At 43.1% G+C, this 20,234-nt stretch overlaps 1 protein-coding gene across 2 annotated transcripts in view; it reads left to right on the forward strand.

Moving 5' to 3' along the window:
- The first annotated feature begins 4,695 nt into the window (after positions 1 to 4,695).
- RAD54L2 (RAD54 like 2) overlaps positions 4,696 to 20,234 on the forward strand; it is a 111,346-nt gene continuing 95,807 nt past the window's right edge. The window contains exons 1-2 of one of the 2 annotated variants that reach the window (XM_047096191.1): positions 4,696 to 4,883; positions 7,145 to 7,289. The gene's annotated coding sequence lies outside the window, so the exon portion shown is untranslated. The remainder of the gene's footprint in view (positions 4,884 to 7,144; positions 7,290 to 20,234) is intronic. The other variant, XM_047096192.1, reaches the window with a different exon arrangement.

Raw genomic sequence — 20,234 nt, forward strand, 5'->3', positions numbered from 1 at the left:
CATAAATCACTTTTTAATTTATTTTTTAAACATACGTCCAAGTTAGGTTTTTTTTTTTTTTTTTTTTTTTTAAGAGGGAGTGCATGAGCAGGAGAGAGAGAACCTTAAGCAAGCTCCACACTCAGCATGGAGCCTGGTGCCGGGCTCAATCTCACAACCCTGGGATCATGACCTGATTGGAAATCAAGAGTGGGATGCTCAACCTCCTGAGCCACACAGGTGCCCTTAAGTTTATTTATTTTATTTATTTAAAAATTTGTTAATATTTATTTATTTTTGAGAGGGACAGAGTGTGAGCTGGGGAGGGGCAGAGAGAGAGGGAGACACAGAATCTGAAGCAGGCTCCAGGCTCTGAGCTATCAGCACAGAGCCTGATGTAGGGCTGGAACCCATGAACCATGAGATCATGACCTGAGCTGAAGTCCAACACTTAACTGACTGAGCCACCCAGGCGCCTTTAAGTTTTTATTTTAATCACCTGGTCCTCATCACAAGTACACTCCTTAATTCACATCACTTATTTCACCCATTCCCCCCATCCTTTGGTACCCATCAGTTTGTTCTCTAGAATTAAGAGGTAGGATGACTTAGTGCACCTGGGTGGCTCATTTAGCTAGGCATCCAACTTCGGCTCAGGTCATGATCTCATGGTTTGTGAGTTTGAGCCCCACATTAGGCTCCACATTGACAGTGCAGAGCCTGTTTGGGAGTCTCTCTCTCTCTCTCTCTCTCTCTCTCTCTCTCTCTCTCTGCCCCCCCCACCCATGCTTTCTCTCGCTCTCAAAATAAATAAGCAAACTTAAAAAAAAAAAGTAGGATAACTTATTTCTTGTCCTCTTAGATCCCTGATTTGCTCCATGCTGTTCTGCTATCCAAAACATTATCCTTAAAGGCCCTTCTTCTTTCAGCTGAAGCTGAAAGCTATTGAGCTTTTCTGTACCTCTTTTAGGGCTTGGGGATCTTGGTAAGATTGACAAGGTTCCTTGTTCCATGGAACTCACAATCTAATTAGGGTAGAGAGATGATAAACCTATGAAGAAAAATGTCAGGTAATATTAAATTTTCTGCAGACAGAGAAAATAGGGTGGTTTAATGGTCACTAGGCAGTTACTTAGATTGAGTAGGTAGTCATGGAGGGCTTCTCTGAGTAAGCTGATGAATTTGATGGAACTGAATGGAATTATTCTCTGTAGGACTTTTTAAAAAGCAACTGTTCCCATGACAACTATCTATGGACTTAACAAATGTGCATGGTCATTTATAAGTATAGTAATGTGTGCTACTTTCCTAGGACAGTTGATCAACAGCATCTTTCACACCATTTCCAGCCAGTGCCAGCCCTAAAAAGTGATCCCTCAACACCACAGAATTTGGGAGCAAGCTACAAGCCACTTCTCTACTCTCTAGGACAGTCATCTGAGGTTCTCACCACACCCCATGCTGCCCCTGAGCTTTGGCCCTTCTGCCTAGAATTCTCCTTTCCTGAGCCTTTATATGCTTCTCTGTAGCATTCTTGGAGTGCTTACCTCATCAGGGTCTTAGTAAATGCCTCCCTGCTCCTGATGGCCTCTCCCATAGTCTCTGTTTTATGTTCTTTTCAGCACTCATTAGAATTTGAAATCATTTTGTACTATTTGTCTCTCCTGTTTAGAAGGTAAGATGCTTCAGGGCAGAGATGTGTTTTCTTTTGCTCAGCACTGTGTTCCCTGGGGGCCTATGTGAGCACCTGAAATACAGTTTGGGGACAATAAATGTTTGCTGAATGAACATCCACATGGAACAGGATTGTATTAGCTAACACTCTACAGATGAGAATCTTCCAAGCTCAACTGTAAGCATAGTTCTTCATTCACTTCAGTGCGTGGTTATGAGAGTGGGCTCTGGATCTAGATGTCCTGTACTCAAACCCCTACCCTCTTCTTACTTGTCAAGTAAGATCCCCAAGCACTTTTTCCAACTTTGAAGGGATGCTAATTGTATATACCTCAATGTCAGTGGAAAGATTAAATGAGTTAATACCTATAAAATGCTTATAGTTATGCTTGGCATGTCTTGTTACTATTCCCTAGTATCCAGTGCAGTGTCTGGTACCCAGCAAGTAATTGCCAAACATAAATGGAATTTTATGGTACAGCAATTATTCCAGGCTTTCATTAGACATTGCGGCGGATTTCTTTAAAAAGCTTCCCAGAGGGGCACCTGGCTGGCTCAGTTGATAGAACATGCGACTCTTGATATCGGGGTCTTGAGTTCACACCCCACATTAGGCGTGGAGCCTACTTTAAAAAAATTGTAAAAAGCCTCCTAGAGATTATAATCTAGTATGAGGGAAGTGGTGTGTAAACAAAAAGTTTAAAAAATATCCCAAGAATAGGATGGCTATCGAAGAGACAAAATTATCTGCCACTTTGGAACCTGGCTCATAGTGATGATGGCATCTAGGATCTTTGGCATCCAGAAGTGGGGATGGGCTCAAGTTTGGCTGATGGAGGAAGCATTGAGCTGGCTTCTATGGAATGAGGAGGTGGTGAAACAGGGTAAAGGTAGAGGGTGTTTTTTCCAGGTGTGAGTTCATAGTGATGGAGAAGGCCTAGTTCTAGTTTCTGATTGACTAGCAAGTTGCTGATGTGTTTTGTCTCAGGAAGATCTCAGATTTTTAAACCTCGTTTGAAGGTAGGGCCATCAATAGGTAGGTATACATGTAACTCACTCTAGAAATTCCCCCCAATAGAACCCATTTTCCTACAGGTGGATTGGGGATAACATGATCTCCAAAGGTAGTTGTGAGAGCATAACATCATCCAAGTAGTCAGGAAAGCTTTGGAAGTCAAGGAAACCATGATGTCACAGAAGGGCAATAGCATCTTGGGAGGAGGGAATGGAAGGGGCTTCTATTACCAGGGGAGCCAGCCCTGGACCTTGTTGCTCCAACCTCAGTGACAAAGGAGGAACGTAAGTGTGGGTATCTTTGATGGTTGTGTATTTAGTCTTTTAGGGGGGAGATAAACAATAAGATTCCTTTTTCAAGCCTCTGCCCAGCCTCACTGGTCTCTTTCTTCTCCCTTTGGTCATCTTTAAGATTCTTGTCTAAACTTGCTTCAGCCCTGGACACCAAATCCGTTTATGTGCCACATACCAAGAGTCCAAGCTAAGAGACCAACTGGGGAAAATGCAAAGCGTGGAGCAGAAAGGCATCAGAATGCTAATCTGACCTCAGGATGCTGAGAGAAGTGAACCAGCTTTTGAGGGATCCTTTGTCCTTTAAGAGCCTAGGATGAATTCCTCTTACTTGAGGGAACTCAGAGCCTTCAAAGGATTTGAGTGTGCTTTCTAACCCAGGAGCCTGATGTTTTCCAAATGGCTATCACAATGCTTTTAGACAGGCAGAGCCCTTTCCTTACTCCCAGGAGATAATCTAGAAGGAAATATATGTGTGTATGTGTGTGACACAGTGACAAAATTTCATTCAGGTACAAGTGACTGATATCAGAGCCCTTTGGAAAGTCTCTTCAGACAAGGGAGAAGGGTATCAGGGTAAACTTTCCTGAGTGTCAGTAGCCACAGGACTGAGAATGGGAAATTTGAGAACGTGTGAAAGCTGTAATACTTTTTGGAGCACCTCTGAAGATATAAATTCCCACCCATAGTTTGGAACACACACTTGTATTTTTATAACCTAATTTGTTCCAAAAATAACTATGTCTGGTATCCAGAAGTGTGAAGGCTCAGAAGAAAAGGGAAGTAGGGAAGAGAAAGGATTTTTTATCCTCTTGATTTTGTGAGGAAAACAAAACAAGTCTTCCAAAAAAAAAAAAAAAGATCTGCTTTTATAATTTTCTCAGCATCTTGCCGGTGTTCACTTACTGGGAGGAGGAGGAGGAGTAGGAGGAGGAGGAGGGGGAGGAGGAGGAGGATAACGACCTGGGGCTGTAGTGGAGAGAGCTGACACAATACACTCTTCTCATTAACTGGCGCCCACAGGGCAGCAATTCCCAATTTAAGGAAGGAGAATCTGCATCCTTACCCTTCCAACCGCTCCATACCCATCCGCCCCCCCCCACTCCCCCGTGTCAGTGATTTAAAAAGCCCTTTCTTGTCCCTGCTGCTCTTTCAGGAAATTCTGAAGATAGCCTCAGACAACAGGAAACGGGACAGGAGGTGGGGGTGGAGGGGGGAAAACCGAGAGTTACATGGCACACATCAATTTCATGGTCCTTGAGGGCTGTGCACAACCTCTGTATGAGACGGTAGTAATAGCAGCGATCATCATTGGCAGCATTGCCAATGACCGTGCCTCAATGTTGAACCCCATATCTCCGTGCCAGCCACTTGCATCATCGCATTCAATCCTCACAGGCCTCCCCCAAGTGAGGAATAAGGAGGAACCGAGGCTCAATTGAAGCACTGGTGGCTGGTGGGGTGCAAACCCATTCTGTCCCACCCACCCCGGAACCGTTCCCAGGTGGATTCAGGCCTGGGATTTTCGTGCCACATTCACTCCTGAAACGGTCATCTGTAGCACAGATGGTTCTATCTAGGGACGAATTACGGTCCACCCGGCACTGGGGAAGAACGGCCTCCGGGCAGCTCTCAGCGGAACTTTCCTGTCGGCGGCGCGTGTTCCCGTCCGGGCGGCCGGGCGCGCGGTCCAGGAGGGGGACACTTTCTGGCGCGGACCGCGAGAGGAGCCTGCGAGCGCCGCCGCCGGAGAAGACCGACTCTCGGCCCGAGCCAGCCCGCGGCGCCCGGGCCTGGCCGGCCGCTTCCCGCTTCAGCCGCCACCTCCGCCCCCGCCGCCGCAGACGCAGCCGAGCAGGAGAAGCGGGAAGCGCAGCCAGTTGGCCCTGCCCGGCCCGGCGCGGCCCGGAGCCGCGGCGCAGGAGGTGAGTGCCGGTGCTGGCCCCCGGCTCCGGGCTTGGGCCGCCGGGACGGCAACAATGGGGGCCGAGTGGGGACGCGGCACGGGCCCGTGGCGCTCAGCGGCCTGGGGCAGCAAGCCCGTCCCAGCGGCCCGGGCCTTGGGGCGCTGGATCCCCACTGGGAAACTCCAGTGGCCGGAGCCTTGGCTGGGGTTTTGGCCTCGACCCGGGGCCTCTGTGGCTTGGTATTTAGTATCTTGGTAGCCAGGAAAGGGAGTCACAGGGGCTCGGAGACTTAACTCCAGTGGTGTGCGCTCTTGACGCTTAATGCGGACACCCTGGAAGCTAACCATAGTGGGGTGGATGTGGGGGGGGGGGCTTGCGTTTGGAATTCTAGGGCCCTCCGTGTGCCTGGTCCCTAAGGCACATCGGGATGTGTCTCCCCCCGCGCCCCCTCCGTCCCACGTCTGTGAACTTGGCCGACTGGGGTCTGGCTGGGGAGTAGAGGCACTGGGAGTTTAGCTTCTCTGGGGTAACCAGTGATTGGTTCCTGGAACGGCTGGAAGCTCAGCTGGGCACAGAGGAGTTGAGCAAAGAGCTGGATTCTCCGGCCCAGACGTATCCTGGCGTTGAGGGGTTCTCAGGCAGGGAACTGAATGTCACCAGAGTGTCACGGTGAGTAGCGTTGCCTCCCTTGGTATTAGGGTGAGCTGGAGTTGTGATTTGGAGAGTGTAGAGAAGTGTTGGTAGGCTGCCGAGTTTGGTAGGTTGCTTTATGTGGGCCACGGTGATGGCAGCCTGAGAGATGAACAGGAGAACTTTGCAGAGTGGGCTTTCTGATAGAGAATGACCTCTTACTGCGGGGGAGTGGGTGACTCAGATCTGTTAGAATTCCCGTGCTTGCTAGTGGATGTGGCTGACTATGTTAGTGACTGGACACCAAGGTGGATGGGGCTGGAAAGGGCTTTTGGGGGCTGAATGAGTTTGTTCCAGAGTAGAAGACTACTGTGGAATCATACCTTTTCACTCCAAGTCAGAATGGTAGCTGTCCTTGACAGTATGTTAAGAGTTTCTTTGTGGTATTTGGATCCAAAGCTTTCTTCTGTACTTTTCTTTTCTTTTTTTTTTTTTTCCTCCTGTTTTTGAATTGTGACTCATACTTTCATTTCAGCACTGTGGCTATTGTTTGTAATGCTAGACAAACTTAGACACCATAACATATGTAAATTCTAGGGGTTTTCAGTCCAGTTCTTAGAAATCTAAATTAATTTCAGAGCCTGTTTTCACTAATTTGTGTGTCATTGTTTAATGTGTGCAACTCTACAGAGGGATGTGAAAACCCTAACAGTTTATGTTGTTAAATGTTCTTTGTATCCCTAATCCATGAAACTTCATTTTCTCCTGCTGCCATGAAGTCATTATGTTGAATCTGTTAAATCTTAGTGACTGCCATTTGAGCTTTTACAGAACATTATCTTCTTCACTAGAAGTGTTCTCCATCTTCAGTGAATTTGGTCTGCACACTGTGTCTCATCTGTATTATTGAAGGCAGTGTGCAAACTCCAGCTCTGAGGCCTGCAGCTGTGCACCAGAGCTCTGTGTGTAGCATTCAGGCAAAGTTGGTGTGTTGTCTGTAGATGAGGTATCAAACTCTGTACAACAAATGGCAGTATCAGACCATTGCACCTTCTGAGTTTATTTAGAGTGTTAAGAGGTACTGCCCAGTTGGAGTCTATAAATTTTCAGTGAAATGTGAGGTAATTCTGACTATCCGTAGGTTGTACTAATAGTTCTGGTTTTCCCCCCTTAATCTTTAAAAAATCCTGTATGTCCCTTGATTTCTGTCTCTTTTAAATTTTTATATTTTAAATAGTTAACTCTTTCATAAACCAGTGTCTGTTGAATTATGACAGGTACTGTGTTGGGCATCTTTACAATGGTGATATTTTTGGCATTTTAATAGTAGTTCTTAGTTCAGAAGTGGCTATAGGTCTGTGAGAGAAGAAGTGGTTCAGGTATATTATGCTTTTAATTGGTAAAGCTGCTGAATGAAGTTTTTTATACAGTATTAATTTTGACTAGTGAAAATTGATTGTCTTAATATATTTTCGTGAAAAAGGTGAGCTATAATGTGTTCACATTAGTATGGGATTGTTTTTGCATTAATTTAAATACACCTGTTAACTTTAAGTATTTCTGTAGACAAACCACAGGTAACATTTTGTTTCTGTGTGTGTTTGTGAATAGTGATTTATAAATACTGTATATGTGCTTGGGTTCCCCAGGAAGCCGTCACACTTTCCTTTCCACTGTGGTTTGGGAGCATGAAGGCGTTGCTTACCCCCTTTGTCTGGTTCACTGTATGTAGGCTGGGAGTGTCTGCTGATCACTTGGAGTGCTGTCCCCTAGAACAGGAGGAATAAGATTGAGGTAAGGCTCAGTCTATTTGAAATTGCTTGCCTCTTGGTTTTCACTGCATACAATATAATGTAAATTATATTTGAAAAAAAAATTTTTGCCTTAATCGTTAATCTCCATTCTGATCTAGTAGAATGAAATTCTGTCCTTTGCTCTCTTCTCTCTCTGTGTTTATATTTTGGCCAAAAATCCAAGGCACTCACATGATAAATTCTTTAAAATATCTTTCATTTTCTGTCTAGAATGTTCACTTGATCAAAGAAAAAAAATGGTTTACATATGTTGTTTTGAAAAAAAATTTTTTATTATTACATTTTATTTATTTTTGATAGAGAGACAGAGCACAAGTGGGGGAGGGGCAGAGAGAGACGGAGACACAGAATCCAAAGCAGGTTCCAGGCTCTGAGCTGTCAGCACAGAGCCTGATGTCGGGCTCGAACTCATGGACCGTGAGATCATGACCTGAGTGGAAGTCAGAAGCTTAACCGACTGAACCACCCAGGTGCCCCAACATATGTTTTTTTTTGTTTTGTTTTGTTTTTAATTTTTAACGTTTATTCAGTTTTGAGAGACAGAGAGAAACAGAGCATGAGCGGGGAAGGGTCAGAGAGAGGGAGACACAGACTCTGAAGGAGGCTCCAGGCTCTGAGCTGCCAGCACAGAGCCCCACGTGGGGCTCGAACTCACGAACTGTGAGATCATGACCTGAGCCGAAGTTGGACGCTCAACCAAATGAGCCACCCCGGCGCCCCAACATATGTTGTTTTAAAAGCAAAGTGATTGCTGAAAGAAGTGTTTTTGAATACCTCTTAGTCAAATGGATTGACTTCAGAAACTCTTGGAAAGAAGCCTTAGAGTTTTTGCTTTTTTTTTTTTAAATTTTTTTAACATTTATTTATTTTTTGAGAGACAGAACTTGAGCAGGGAAGGGGCAGAGAGGGAGAGGGAGTTACAGAATCCAAAGCAGGCTCCAGGCTCTGAGCTGTCAGTACAGAGCCCAATGCGGGGCTTGAACCCACAAACTGTGAGATCATGACCTGAGCCGAAGTCAGACACTTAGCTGACTGAGCCACACAGACGCCCTGTGATTTTGTTTTACATAGGAAAATTCTGAGGTGTCTAGTACAATAGGAAGGGCATGGTCTTTGGAGTCATCCCACCTCTACTTCTTTCTTGCTTTTTGACCTGGGTAAGCTGTTAACCTTTCTGAGCCTTGTTTTATTTATTTATTTTTTTCCTTCTGTAAAATGAGGATAGTATAACCTTCTCTGCAGATTGTATTGGGGACTAAAGATGAAGGCCTAGTACTTTGTAGGTAGTCAGTGCTTGCTGTTAGTAGTAGTGTCTTGCTCTTAGTAGCTGTTAGTGTAGTTAGAAGTAGTAATGGGGGCACTATTTTCAGTAGTATTAGTAGTAGGAGCATAGCCAGGTGCTGTGCATGGATGAGGGGCTCAGTTTCTTTGTCTGGTGAGGAAGGCAGCCTGCTGTCTGCACCTGTTTGTACTCTGGACAGGTGAGAGAATTGCCGAGGTAGTCTTTATCTAGTACTGGTGGGCAGGAGTCCACACTATAAAGTCCAAGGTCATTCCTGGCACTGGTAGGTTTTTTTCCTGGCAGTTTCTATGGAGAAGCCAGGAGGTAACTGTTCGGCATGTCCTTGTTTTGAGAACTGTAAGCATTCCCATTTACACTGCTAGAGTATGACAGGCAGCATCATGTTCTGTGTATCCCATGGTCAGGATGTTTCTCTAGCTTTCGTCTTATCAGAGACCTGGCTTTGGTCTTTTTGCTAGGAAGGCTCCAGATGCTAGAGAGATTTGTCATCTTTCTCTAATTTGGGGTATTTTGATAGAATACAGCACTCTGTTCAGAAAGTTTTTGATGAACAGAAGGTTGACAGCCTTTGTTACAGAATTGTTCAGTTTTATTTTTTCCCTATGGGAGGAAAAAAAGAAGTCAAGAGAAAAGTAAGAATAAGTATAAGCCAGATAGAAGTAATTAGAAATAACCGGCCCTACAACTCTTGCAGTTTTCCTTAGTCAAATCCCTCCTCCATTGTGGCTGGTCTTTAACTTCTGGTAAAAGTAAATAATATTCCTTTAGCCTTAAAATATTGTGAACATCTAGATCCTAGTATGTCTCTATTTCAACATCTCACCTTTAGGCTCAGCCACTCCTGTGTCTTTGTTCTAGTCCCTCTTCTGCCACAATTTCTCTGGCACTTGAAGCTGTAGTTACAGTGAACTCCTTGAACATCCCAGCATGCTGAAGCTATTCCTCTCCTAACTTTCTTTCCCATTCTAGTGATTTTCTGACTCTTAGTCTTGCATTTACCAGGAATTAAGGCACCACCATCTCTTAAAAGATTCTTTGATTCTTTCTGGATTAAGCTGAATGCCTCTCCTTTATCTGGCCATTGCAGTTCTGTCCAAGCTTCTTTCATAATTACTCTGTACACTGTACTCTTAACTTTTGGTATATTTGTGTGTTTTACAGGCTAGGTTGTAATCTGCATGAGAGCAGGACCTTGTCTTATTTATCCTTATATCCTAATACCTAACCATCTCTGGCACTGAGTAGCTACTCAGTAAATCTTTGTGGAATGAACAAATGAATGACCTCTGCATATGAAGTGACAGGAAATCATTCCTTGTGGAGCTGGTGGTGTGATGAGCGTTCTGATTTTAAGGCTGTGTCTGATCCTGGCTGAAACAGTGCTTCTGCCTTTGTACTTACAGGTTGTTAAAAACAATACTTTATTTTGATTGAAAATGTGTTGCTTATTCCGTATGTTCATAGTTTTCAGGCTGGGGGCGCTATTACTTGCTTTCTATGGGTCTGGCAAAAGTTTCATTTGGAAAAAATGGAAGTTTTTCATTGGTATTATCTAGATTTTCCTTTGGCCATTTACTGCTCTGAGCGCTTTGTCCTCATGCACGAAGAAGAGTGACTAGTCAGTTTGGGTCACAAGGTCTCCAGACAGTTAGTGGCCAGCCTGGGAGTGGGTAACGAATTTAACACCAGGATGTTGTGACTTGTACCGGCTGATGGACCTTTTGGAATTGAGCTCAATGTCACCATTTTCAGGATACAAGATTAGTTGCTCAAACTTCATTCAGGAATTTGAACTCAGTGACTATGAAATTATCTGTACTAGTTCTTTGCTTAGCCTAATCCTGTACTAAAACTGGAACTGATGAATTAATTCTTTGTTAGGAGGCTATGTGTTCTGAGTTACTAACCTAGAAATTATGGAATTGTGCCAATTTCATAAGTCACCCTCTTGGTTCTTCTTTGTGGTAAGATAACTTGAGGGTGTACTATCTAAATTGATTTAAATTTTCATGGTTGATTAGATCACATAAGAATCCCACTGAAGGCCAAGTGTGAGGAACCTTATTAAAGCCTATATAATGTAGTCTTCTTTCATGCAGGTGACAAATATAACATATTGCAGAAAAGGAAAGCATGAAAAGTAGTTAAAGGTAAAAATTGATATGAGATAAGGAAAACTGAAACAAAGTATAAGGCACATTAAATGTGGCAAGCAACTGTTGAAGATATTCTGTGAGCAGTGTTGAGATTTTGAGAAGGAAATTGTTGTAATGTAGGTTAGAAGCAATAAAAACAAAAATTTCAGCCAGCATAGGCACATTGGCTTTACTAGCACCCACTTATGGTCTTAAAACATCATCAGTGAAAGTTATACATAGGCAGAAATGAAAATGTTTGCTTTATAAGTATACCTTGTACATGTATGGTATTACAGCTCATAACTTTCATATACATTTCTTTTACTTTACCCTCCCAACAACCCTGTGGAGCAGGTAGCCCCATTTTACAGTTGAGGAAACAAACACAAAAGTGAAGTAGCTTGCTTTCAAGTGCACAAAGCCATTAAGAAGAAAAGCTTCTAGGTTTTCTGATCCTAAGTTTAGGACCCCTTTTATGTCCTTATAGGATATTGTTATGGCTTCAGTTTGGGGGAACAGTTACCCCTTATTCCAGGCTTCTGGCTAGGAAAGGATACCCACAAAGAATGTAGTGCCACGCAGGGAGTAGAGCATCTGCTCTGTTAACAGTTGCCTGGAAACTCTGGAAGAGGCTGAATGGGGGAGGAACCTAGAGGGAGTGGAGCCCCACTGTCCTCACACATCACTTATTGGTCAAGGGAAAAACCCAGAATCAGGTGGAAATGTTTTTTGCAATATTTGACACTAGTAGTGGTCTTCCTCCTAACATAATGATATATAGAAATTGGACCCCAGAAAATGTGGGAAAGAATTCTTTAGGTGTGATTCTGACTTGAGCTCAGGCTCTCTGCCCTCATTGTGCCTTCCAGTTCCACTGTGTTCCCCCACACCGTTTCTCCACCTTTCTCTTCCCCACTGTTTCACCCACCTCAGCTTGGATGCTGGTTTGCCATGGCCCACAGTTTCAGTGCTGCCTTCCCTGGGTCTGATAACCCTTTGCCTGCCTGACTTTGTATGCTGTCTGTTCTGCCAGTTGCCATCCCTAAACTTTCACCTCTGGCTTCTTTTGTTAACCCTAGGTTGCTTAGTGTTTCTAGGGAATCAGGAAAATGGGATGTGTTGACTGACCGCAGTTCCCACTGCTTCAGTTGAGTTGAGCTCTGACCCTCATGGTGCTCCTGTGCTGCCTTTTTAGGGTCCCATTCCCATAGCAACTGCTTGCATGTTTCCCAAAGCTCATTTTTTCTTTTTTTTCTTTTTAAAATTTTTGTTTCTTTTGTTTTTTATTTTTAATATTTATTATTTTTGAGAGAAAGAGAGGGAGCTTGCACATAAGTGGGCGAAGGGCAGAGAGAGAGGGAGACAGAGGATCCGAAGTGGGCTCTGTGCTGACAGCAGAGAGCCTGATATGGGACTTTAACTCATGAACACAGACCATGACCTGAGCTGAAGTCAGAGAGGCTCAACTGACTGAGACACCCAGGTGCCTCTCTCTTTTTTTTTTTTTTTAATTTTTAATTTTTTATATTTTTAAAGTAGTCTTTACCCAGTGTGGGGCTTGAACCCACAACCTGAAGATCAAGAGTTGTAGCTCCACTGACTGAGCCAGCCAGGCACTGCCCCAAGGCTCATTTTTCCCTTAGGCCCTAGACCTGCCCTCCATCTCCCTCATTCATTTTTTTTTTTTTTAAGTTTCTTTATTTATTTTGAGAGAGAGAACGAGAGAGAGAGAACATGGTGGTGGGGACAGAGAGTGAGGGATAGGGAGAATTCCAAACAGGCTCTGGGGAGGGCTCAATCCCAGGCACCGTGAGATCATGAGCTGAGCTGAAACCAAGAGTTGGATGCTTAACCAACTGAGCCCCGGGCTCCCCTCTCCCTCATTCTTGACCATGACCTCACTTTAAGGCTTGTGCTCCCTATTTTTCCCCCTTGTCTTTGTATCATGACACTTTCATTGCTCAGAGTCTCTTGCTTTGGAAAGTCCTTAACTTTTTAACCCCACCCCCACCCCGCTGATTATACCAGTAGTATATGAGCACGGTAAAATTCAGGCATTTTTTAAGTAAGGAAAGGAAACCAGAATCCCATGTCTCAGTGTTAATCACTGTTAAGAATTCAGTCTATATTTATTCACATTTTTTTCTACTATGTATGCTAATGTGAATGTATGTGAAAAGAGAGAGGTAAGTAATTCCTTTTTACAGAAATGGGATCACAATATAGCTACTCTTCTACAAATATTTTTCAATATGTATATAACTAATATATAATATATATTTCCTTACCACCTGTTTTATCTAGGTCTCTTAATGCTTTGTGGTTTGGCTTAATGGTTTTATCTTGAACATTTTCTCCTGTTTAGTACATGTATCTATCATATATTTTAATAGTTATATAGTATTATATTGCATTGTATCAACTTTTCTAGTCCCCTGGTGACAGACATTTGTTTCTGTCTTTGTAGCAACAAGCATCCTTGTGTGTATATATATATATATATATGTGTATGTGTATATATATGTGTATATACCTCTTTGTATACATTGTATACATCTTTATATACATTGTATACTTCCTAGGACAAACTCCTACAAGTAGAATTTCTTTGTCAAAGGATACACATGTTGGGGTGCCTGGGTGGCTGAGTCAGCTAAGCATGGTACTTCAGCTCAGGTCATAATCTCATGGTTTGTGAGTTCGAGCCCCGCATTAGGTGCTGTGCTGATAGCTCAGAGCCTGGAACCTGCTTTAGATTCTGTCTCCCTCTCTGTCTGCCCCTCCCCTGCTTGCACTCTGTCTCTCTCTCTCTCTCAACAATAAACAAACATTAAAAAATTAAAAAACAAACAAGATATGCATGTTTAAAATTTTTCTAGCAATAGGGGCACCTAGGTGGCTCAGTCAGTTAAGCATCTGACTTTGCCTCAGGTCATGATCTTATGGGTTGTGAGTTCGAGCCCCACATCAAACTCTGTGCTGATAGCTGAGAGCCTGGAGCCTGCTTCAGATTCTAGGACTCCCTGTCTGTCGTGTGCACCCCCTCCCCACCCTCTGCCAACTCACACTCTGTTTCTCTCTCTCCCTCTCTCTCAGAAATAAATAAATAAAATTTTTCTAGACGTTACCAAATAACTTTAAAAAGATTGTATTTTTTCTTTTTTAGCACTGAACATTATCAATATATTTAATCTTTGCCAATTTGAAGCCTATGTAACTAATTTGTTTGAAGCCTAGATAACATTTTCTTGTTGAGGAGAATGAGCATCTTTTCATGTATTTATTTCATATATTATTGATCAATTAATTAGTTAGTAATCGGTGTCTCCTTTCTAGCATCTTCCTGTTCTCTCCCCTTTTAGTTTTTACCTTACATGCAAGGTAGAAGCATAATAACTTTACTTAGTTCTGGGCCTCTCATGCTACCCTAGCCTTCTCCTTCCTATCCTTGTTTCTTATCTAAAATGCAGTTTTACTGCCATTTCCGTACCACCTGTTTTATCTATGTGTGTTAATGTTTTGTGTTCTGGCTTCTGGTCTTATGTGTCTCCTGAACACTATTTCTGAGGTGAAATCCATGTTGTTGGGACATTTTTTCTTCTGGATGTTCTCCCTTGTTTTGACCAACTTCTCACTCCCCACCGTCTTTGCAGGGAGGGAAGTCACGCATGAATGAACTTTTTACTATGGAAAATTTCAAACATATACAGTAACAGGGAGTTATAGTGTATTAACCCCATGTACCCATCACCCAGTTTCAACAATTATCAGCATTTCCCCAATTTTTTTTCAATTGTCCTCCTCACTTTTTTGTTGTTGTTGGTATGTTAAATTTTTTTTATGTTTATTCATTTTATTAAAAAAAATTTTTTTTAATGTTTATTTATTTTTGAGACAGAGAGAGACAGAGCATGAACGGGGGAGGGTCAGAGAGAGAGGGAGACACAGAATCTGAAACAGGCTCTAGGCTCTGAGCCATCAGCACAGAGCCCGACGCGGGGCTGGAACTCACGGACCGTGAGATCATGACCTGAGCCGAAGTCGGACGCTCAACCGACTGAGCCACCCAGGCGCCCCTCATTTTATTTTTTTAATGTTTATTTTTGAGAGAGAGACACAGAGTGCGAGCAGGGGAGGGGCAGAGAGAGAGGGAAACACAGAATCTGAAGCAGGCTCCAGGCTCTGAGCTGTCAGCACAGAGCCTGATGTGGGGCTCGAACTCATGAACTGCAAGGTCATGACCTGAGCTGAACCGACTTGGCCACCCACGTGCCCCTGTTGTGGGTATGTTTTAAAGCTAAATCTCAGATGTTGTTATTGAGTGTATATGTCTTACTAATAAGAACATTCTGGTTTTTTTTAAACATCATTACCTTGCCATTTTCTACCCTACTAAAAATTAACACTATTTTCCAGATAGTGAGGACTCGATTTTTAATCCTGACTCTGATACCTGCTGTTTAACTTGGGCAATTTATAAGTTTGTTTTCTCCTCTTGAATGGTAGTGAGGATAATCATGATAATTCTGTCTCATCAGATTGTTGTGAGATTATCTCATATACTCCCACATAAAGTGCTTAGTACAGTGCCTTACCTACGTGGGGTGCAAACATATTTTGTCTCACTCTGTCTTTATTCATCCATTCATTCATTCAGCAGATATTTTTTGAACATGTGTGTTTTAGCCGAAGAGGAGACATTGACCTTGGCTTCTAGGATTCTGCATTGTCTTAATTCTCTGCCTTCCTCTCAGATGTGCCTTTGTAAAAGTCCTTCCTTTTGTCCCCCTGGATATGGATGTAACCCAGGTTTGTTGTTTTCCTTCTATTCCCTCTGTATCCTGGCCCTCAGAGACCTAGCTCTTCCACTCCCACCACCTCAGGCTCTCTAAGTGACTCAATTCTATAACCCTTGTTTCTTTATCAAGCAGTAAACCCACATTTCTTCCTGGCTTTTGGACATTTTTGTCTGACCAGGGGAATTACTGTAAAGTGCACTGAATTGAGTCTGCAGACCAGGACTGCAGCTACATCTTGGCCACTAACTTCATGGCTTGGGCAATTCAGTCACCTCTCTTGGTCTTGGTGTCCTCGGTCAGAAGGACAGAAGGGCTGAGTTAGAGTCTGAAGTCCTATCCAGCTTTAAAAGCCTATCAGCTGTGAGGAGGTGGTTTTAGAAGTGTCCTACTCAACATATATGGAACCATAGCCACCATTCTGCTCCCCAGACAAGTTTCTGGCTTCCCCACCTGGCCCGTCCCAGGAAATCCAGGCTTTACCCTGTGGCTCTTCCCTCTCATTTGTCCTCAGCATAAGACTGGTTACCTCATGGCTAGATCTTCAGTTAGTCTTGATTCCTGGCTCTTCCTGGAACATACCTTTGCATCTATATTCACATTGTTTCCTTTGGTTATGTTCATGTTGTTTCCCCTGAGTTCTGGCCATTGAAATTATGACCATCTTGGTAGGCTTAGTTCAGGTGACAGTTTTATCCATATTGGAAGTGAGTCTTCCCTCCTCTGACTCTCATGACTAGCAGTATATCAGTGACATTTCACAATATGCCTGGTACTTCAGATATTTGCATAAGTTTTTTCTTTTTTCTTTTTTTTACCTTCTGGTTTGTAATCCCTTTCAGTACAGTTACCACATTTACGTTGTGTATTATTTTTCATCATACAGTATTTAGCATAATTCATTGTGCTAATAGTTTTGCAATAAATGCTTGTTGAATAAGTGACTGAACTAAAGTGGACTTTGCTTCAAGGTAAGAACATTTATAGAATTTTTTAAAATTTTTAATGTTTATTAATTTTTTGAGAAAGAGAGAGAGAGTGAGTAGGAGAGGGGCAGAGAGAGAGAGAGAGAGAGAGAGAGAGAGAGAGAGAATGAATCTAAAACAGGCTCCTGGCTCTGAGCTGTTAGCATAGAGCCTGATGTGGAGCTTGAACTCACGAACTGTGAGATCATTATTGAGCCAAAGTCAGATGCTTAACTGGCTGAGCCACCCAGGCGCCCCTACAGAAATGTTTTTAAACCCCAGAGTTCAAAGGATGTGATAATTAAATAGTCAAGAATGAAGAAGGCCTAGCTTGTGAAATGGTACTAATGGTACTAATTTAGACACTAATGCCTTGATTTCAAAATTCAAAGAATCCTTTCCTTTCCTGTCCTGTCTCAGAGTTGGGAAAATTTTTGACTTTTGGATAATATGACTTAGTTTCTCCAAAGCATTGCTGTTAACACTGTTGTCATCATGGAGTAGCTAAAGATAATCAACATTTATTGAAAGCTAACTTACCATATGCTAGGCAATGTGCTATTTTTTCACTTAATTTAAAAAATAATCTTATATGAGATATGCACTATTACTATTCTCATTTTATAAATGAAGAAACCTATGTTTAGAGAAATTAGGTAACTTCTTATTTATTTATTATTTTTAAATGTTTATTTTTTTTTTTTTGAGAGAGAGAGTTTGTGTGTGAAAGTGCTTGCAGGGGAGGAGCAGAGAGAGAGGGAGAGAGAATCCCAAGTAGGCTCCATGCTCTCAGCACAAAGCCTGAGGTGGGGCTCGATCCCAGGAACTGTGAGATCATGACCTGAGCCTAAATCAAGAGTCAGAAGCTCAACCCACAGAGCCATCCAGGTTCCCCTTTTAATGTCCTTTAGATAGAAAATGGCAATGCTGGGACTCTGACTCAGGCCATATCATCTTAGAGACCATATTCTTTTTTTTTTTTTTTAAGCTTATTTATTTTTGAGACAGAGAGTGTGTGCACACGCATGTGGGAGAGGCAGAGAAAGAGGGGAGAGAGAGAACCCTAAGTAGGCTTTGCACTGTCAGCAAGGAGCCCGATATGAGGCTTGAACTCACGAACTGTGAGATCATGACCTGAACTGAAACAAAGAGTCATTAATTTTTTTTAAATTTTTTCTTGAATGTTTATTTATATTTTAGAGAGAGAGAGACAGAGAGTGTGTGTGAGTGGCAGAGTGGCGGAGAGAGAGGGAGACACAGAATCTGAAACAGGCTCAGCCGAGCTGTCAGCACAGAGCCCGATGCAGGGCTGGAACCCACAAACTGAGATCATGACCTGAGCCGTAGTTGGACACTTAACCGACTGAGCCACCCAGGCACCCCTGCCCATATTCTTTTTTATTTTTTATTTGTGTTTTTTTTTTTTTCAGAGCCCGTATTCTCCTCCTCCTCCTCCTTTTTTTTTTTTTTTTTAAAGTAGGCTGCACACCCAGCATGGAACCCATTGTGAGGCTTGAACTCAACGACCCTGAGATCAATACCTGAGCTGAGATCAATCAAGAGTTGGACCCTTAACTGAGCCAACCATGCCCCCTAGAGACCATATTCTTTTAAAAAAATTTTTTTTTCAACGTTTATTTATTTTTGGGACAGAGAGAGACAGAGCATGAACGGGGGAGGGGCAGAGAGAGAGGGAGACACAGAATCGGAAACAGGCTCCAGGCTCTGAGCCATCAGCCCAGAGCCCGACGCGGGGCTCGAACTCACGGACCGCGAGATCATGACCTGGCTGAAGTCGGACGCTTAACCGACTGTGCCACCCAGGCGCCCCCCATATTCTTCATTGGTTTACTGCTTTCCTGTCCGAAACACATTTACTGCCAGTTGGCTCTTTTGGCATTTATTTTCACTCATCTCTTATCCAATAACTTGCATGAATTTCTTCATTTTTCCCTTCCCAATACCAGCTATCCTTCTGTTGTTCTTCCTGATTTGGGTGAAGGTATGCCTTTGTTCTTTGGAGTCATCCAGACTTCAAGCCTCAGAGTCCTATTTAATTCCTCCCTTTCCTTCCTGTGCAGCAATTGTTTGAGTTTTTCTTGGTAGTGCCTTACCCTTGCTCCATTCTTTCTGGTTTCTTTGCCTTCCTCTTAACCTAAGCCCTCCAGGTCTAGTCCTGGATTGTGACAGCTGATTTTTTTCCCTCCATTCTTTCACCTTTGCAGTTCTGAAAGGATTGCCTTTCACCCTTCTCTCTCCAGTTAAACATCCTTGTGTGGTTCCTGTATCTGAGGTTTCTAAAAGCCAGTTTTCAAATAGGGTCGTAATCATGTGTAGGACTTCTTTAAAGCATGTTAAGTCTTCAGAATAAAACTATGAGGCTGATGCTATTATTTGCAGTTTAGAGATGGGAAAATGGAGGCTTAATGAGACTGAGTCACTTACACAAGATCACTATTGGTGGGAACTGGCTAACTATGCATTTTTAATAAGCTCTTCAGATTCTGATGCCCTGAAAACACCAGGTTTAGGAAACACCAGGCAGCCTTTAACTCCTTTTAGAATCCCTTCCCTAAATATCTTTGTGGTTCCAGTGACCCCACCATATCTGAAATTTTTGTAGCATTTGACTCTTGATTGTGCCCATCTTGCTGATGTATTTCCTGATAGTGTACTTCCCTGGCTGGTTCTTTCTCTGCCTCTCTGACTTTCTGTGCAGGCTGCTATTCTCTACTCCCTCACAGTTTGGCCCATGCTTGGCTACCCTTTCCCTTCTACACATACTCCCTGAGTCTCTTCCATATTGGTGCTTCAGCTACCTGAATATGGTAGGAACACCCAAATCTGTTTTTCTGACCCCAGTTCATTTTCCAGCTATTTCTGGGATTTTACCATTAACAACACTTTATATAGAGAGAGTAGGGAAGGGGCAGAGAGAGAGAGAGAGAGAGAGAGAGAGAAAATCCCAAGCTGTCAGCGTGGAGCCTGACGTGGGGCTCGATCCTAGGAACTGTGAGATCATGACCTGAGCCAAAGAAATCAAGAGTCAGATCCTTAACCGACTGGGCCACCCAGGTGTCCCTATTAACAACACTATTATCTGCACCATCGTTTGAGCTGGAAACCTGGGCCATGGATAAAAGCTTGGAGTCTGGAGTTAGAAGTCTGAGTTGAAATTGAATTCTACTACTCTCTAGCTGGGTGAAATTGGGACAGGCCACTTAACCTCTCTAAACCTTAGATTTCTTCTTTGTGGAATGGGGATAACCTTACTTTCCTCATGGTATTGTAGTGAAGATACAATGAGAGAATGTTGATGAAACGTTTAACGATTTGGTTGATATTTATGGTGCCCTTCCTGTGTACCAAGGACTGTGTTGGGTGCTGGGGAGATAGTGGTGAGTAAGGCTGCCCTCATGGGGCTCCAGTTGACTACTGAACCCTTACTGGTTTTTTCTTCTTAGTCTCTAATATTTCCTCTTTTCTCCTTTCTCATTGCCACTACTGTGGTTCAGGGCGTCCCCACCTTTTGCCAAGTGTTATAGCAGCTTCCTGCCTAATTTCCTTGCCTTCACACAGCCACCAGTGTTCCTTTTAAATTGGGAATTCAGATGATGCCACTTATCTTTTTTTTTAAAAAAAATTTTTTTTTCAACGTTTATTTATTTTTGGGACAGAGAGAGACAGAGCATGAACGGGGGAGGGGCAGAGAGAGAGGGAGAC

Source organism: Lynx rufus, unplaced genomic scaffold (genome assembly GCF_022079265.1).
Source record: "Lynx rufus isolate CCGP_SWC_20201006 ecotype Redwood Valley unplaced genomic scaffold, mLynRuf1.p SCAF_4, whole genome shotgun sequence".
NCBI lineage: Eukaryota > Metazoa > Chordata > Mammalia > Carnivora > Felidae > Lynx > Lynx rufus.